Source organism: Mastigoproctus giganteus, chromosome 8 (genome assembly GCF_048544385.1).
Source record: "Mastigoproctus giganteus isolate SK-2022 chromosome 8, ASM4854438v1, whole genome shotgun sequence".
Taxonomy (NCBI): Eukaryota; Metazoa; Arthropoda; class Arachnida; order Uropygi; family Thelyphonidae; genus Mastigoproctus; species Mastigoproctus giganteus.
Genome location: NC_143582.1, coordinates 187,000,937 through 187,005,163, shown reverse-complemented (window position 1 = coordinate 187,005,163; position 4,227 = coordinate 187,000,937). Strand labels below are relative to the sequence as shown.

General features: G+C 38.6%; 1 non-coding gene across 1 annotated transcript; it reads right to left on the bottom strand.

The window, feature by feature from the left end:
• Positions 1-519: 519 nt before the first annotated feature.
• Positions 520-603, bottom strand: TRNAL-CAG (transfer RNA leucine (anticodon CAG)). Its single transcript has one exon. It is a non-coding gene; the product is annotated as a tRNA-Leu (tRNA).
• Between the last annotated feature and the right edge of the window lie 3,624 nt (positions 604-4,227).

Below are 4,227 nucleotides of genomic sequence, written 5' to 3'. Positions count from 1 at the left end.
TCATCATTCTTCTCTTTCTTGATGATTCCTTTCTACTTCTGACTCTCTTTCAGGGTAACTCGGGAATTTTTTTGGTTGGTACAGCATAAGCTTCAGGCTTCCTTGCACCATATGGCTAATAATAATCCCTTGTCTTCTACATATTAAATGATACTGAGATTTTTATGGTCTAAAAAAATTATCAACTATTACTAATATGTGATAACTTCGCAGAGGTACACTTTAATTTTTAGAATTAATAGCTAAGCAGTAGACTACCCCTTTAATAAATAAAAATTAAATTAGTAATAAAAAAATCAGCACTATGTTCTGACATTAGTTTAATATGATATATATATATATATATTATTTAATATAGTCTAAGTATAATATCTGTTAGTAATAGTGGTAGAGGATATATATATACACCACGTCTCCTGAATCAAATTAAAAAATAAATTGCGTTCAATTACTATTTATTTTTATTTTAACTATGATGAATTTAAGTTAAACTTAAGTTAAAAAAAAAAAAAAGAAATTTGTCAGGAGTGGGATTCGAACCCACGCCCGGAAGACCGGACTGCGACCTGAACGCAGCGCCTTAGACCGCTCGGCCATCCTGACAACAACAAGCACAGCGTTTACAATAATAATTATGTAATCTATCAGTAAAATGAAATCCTCGTAATAGTCAACGAATGAATTGATTTTCTTAAAAATTACAGATCTGAATGTCTCAAAATGCATATGGCATATTGTTACATTTCATTTACAGCATATGAAATCAAATTAGTTAGATTGTTCAATGGCTCTGGCATTATACAGATCGCAACTAAAAAAAGCTGCATATTTATGTTTATTAATGTTTATGTTTATCCACCAACGAAACGAGGACAAATATATATATATATATCGTTTGCATACTTTTAACATTTTAAATATAAAAAAATGAAAGTAGATTGTAATTCTTTCGGAAATCGGAAGAAACTTTTAATAAATTTACATAATGCAGTAAATACAGCAAAATATTGTAAATTAGTAGTAGTAGTAGTAGTAGTGGCACTTGATGCAAGAAAGCAAGTGTAGGAGCTTATGCAGCATCAGCCAAAAAAAAAAAAAAAAAAAATCACACCATTCCCTCCAAATGCCTGTCCAGTTCCTCCTTAAATTTATTTAACCTATCAACTTCCACAACGACAGATGGAAGTTTGTTCCAGCAATTAACCACCCGCTGGCTAAAGGCAAATTTCCGCACATCTATTCTACATCTATCCTTTCTTAATTTGAACTTATGTCCCCGTAGGTTCGTATTCTGAACAAGTGGGAGGATCCCATCAGAATTCAGCGTGCTCAACCCATTCAAGGCCTTATAGACCTCAATCAGATCACCGCGCAGGTGCCTAGTCTCCAGCCACTGCAATTTGCAGAACTTAAGCCTCTCTTGGTAAGAGGATCCCTTCATTCCCCTCACCAATCGTGTTGCTCTTCTCTGTACACGCTCAAGCAAATCTACATCCTTCCTAAAATGAGGCCTCCAGACCTGTACGCAGTACTCAAGGCGTGGCCTGACCATTGCCTTATACAGAGGGACAATCACCTCCTTTTCCCTGCTAGCAAAATTCCTAGATATCATTGACAAAACCCCATGACCTGCCCTAGCAGCCTGTCTGCATTGCTCAGAAAACTTCATATCTGACTGCACAATTATTCCCAGGTCTTTTTCATTTTCTACCACCTTAAGTGTAGTACCACACAGTTGGTACGTTTCTCTGGGGTTACTTCTACCCATATGCAGTACTTTGCATTTGTCAAGGTTAAACTTCAGTTGCAACTTCTTAGCCCATCTGCCCAAATTATCTAGATCCTGTTGCAGTAGCACACTGTCATTAACAACCTGCCAACCTTTGTATCATCTGCAAACTTCGACACTAAGCCTGATATACCTTCATCAATATCATTGATAAATATACAAAACAACAGAGGACCCAACACCGAACCCTGTGGGACTCCACTAATAACATTAGTCCACGAAGAGCAGCACCCATTGATTACCACCCTCTGTCTTCTCCCACTTAACCATCCTTTTATCCATTGTAGCAACTTACCCTTAATACCATTCTTAATTTGAGCAGTAAAAAGTAAAGTGCAGCCATTATCAACCCACTGCAGGATGGAAGCCTCCTCAACAGCAGTAGAGTATCCCAACTGTCCTGCCCTGATAGTGTTTGATTTATATTTTCACCATGGCAAGCGGATTGGTCCACCGAGACACCAGGGAATTTTCAATGGTGCCCTTCTCTATGTTTGTGGACCCAAGACAGCCCTACTAAATATACACAGTATATTTTTGGCGCATCGGCTGTTTCGATCAGGTGCACTACTTCATATCGTTTATTGTGTATATCTACAAGTGTGTTCAGCAGCCTATTTGCATGTTGTGGGGGGCTGAAAAAACCAAAGTTGTTGCGTAAAGAATTCTATAAAGAAACACTATGTAAAGAACCCAAGAAAGAAATTAAAGGTAGTAGATTTCAGTCCCACATTTCTTGAAACGAATTTCTACCTCCTCTGCATTCAACACTTACATCAACAAATCGCTTCTATTCTTCCAGCTCTCAACGTTTGAGGCAAAATTTTCCGTCCCCCCTTGTAACTACCAATCCGTCCCTGCGGGAATACCATTCAAATTTGCCCCTAGCTATTCTATTCCAAGCTACGCAACTATCTAGAATCACAAACATACATCAGAAAAACGCCCTCGTGGGTAGCACAGTTTGTAGAGTCGTCCTCCCTACACGGGGTAGAACAGACCTGAGTTCTGGTTCTGTTGAAGACGGGAGGAATTCTTATGGGCCTTTTTCACAACGTGGCAGTGTTAATCGGTCTCAGGTGAGGGTAGCATGGTTTTTTCTCTCCGAAACTTGGGTTTTTTTGTCCAGCAAACAAACAAACCCAAAGAAAAAAAAAAATGGATCTCAGAGCGCACGCAATTTAAAGACAATATACACGGAAACAATATTGCCTCAGTCGCCGATGCTCCTAAAATACAACAACCATCCACGATCTCCATACATCCGACCGAATCTAGCAGTACGATAGTCTCACCAGCGACATAACATGTTGTTTATACCAAATTCTATCTTATAAGAAAAATCTAAAAACGGTAGCTTTCAATCACCATGTCCACCCACACGTTTTTTTTTTTTTTTTTTTTTTAAAGAGCTCCCGCATATCCAGAGCTCGGAATGGACGCTTCACGCGGTTCAGGTATCTCATACGTAATCGGTAATGTTATATGTATGCGTTTAACTGTCTTCTGTTCTGTTACCCTGACAAGTGTTCCGATTCACAGTTTCTTTTTTCGAACTGGCACATATCTCTTTTGAATTTGCTTACTTACCACCTGTCTAATGAGCAATTTTGTTCTGTTAACACATTTCTAAAACAGTAAAGAAATATGAGAGTAGGACTAAGTTTAAAACTCACACCCCAATCATCATCTCTCTTGATTTATCGACAGAAAGTTATTAGATTCGGAATAATTTTGATGCTATGAAATTTTTTGTCTGAAGCTGTGTAACTTGCTTTCTTGCATCATACGCCATTACTAATGCTAATGATGTGAGGAACTTAGAGAATTGCTCCACCTGAGTTACCTTTTTCCAGAGTAAACTTTAGTTAGGTGCTGCCATTTTATGAGGATGGCTCAATTAAACACGAGGAGTTTAATTTTTCTTTCTCACCGCATGGAAAAGGCATGGGTTTAAGTCCCGTGCAGTCAGATATGAAGTTTTCTGAGCAATGCAGACAGACTATCAAGGGAGCTCATGTAGTTTTGTCGACTATATACTGGAATTTTGCTAGCGGGGATAAGGATATGATTATCCCATTGTATAAGGCAATGGTCAGGCCACATCTTGAGTGCTGCATAAAGGTCTGGAGGCCTAATTTAAGAAAAAAAATGTAAAGCTGCTGGAACGAGTACAGAGAAAGGCAACGAGATTGATGAGGGGAACAAAAGGATGGTCTTACCAAGAAAGGCTTCAGCTCTGCAAATTGCAGCGTCTGGAGACTAGGCACCTGCGAGGTGATCTGATTGAGATGTTTAAGGCTTTGAATGAATTGAGCAAGCTAAATGCTGATAGCACTCTTCCTGTTGCTCAGACTACACAAATGAAGGGACAAAAATTCAAATTGAGAAAGTACGGTTGCAGAATAGATGTGCAGCAGTTTGCCTTTAGCTAGTGG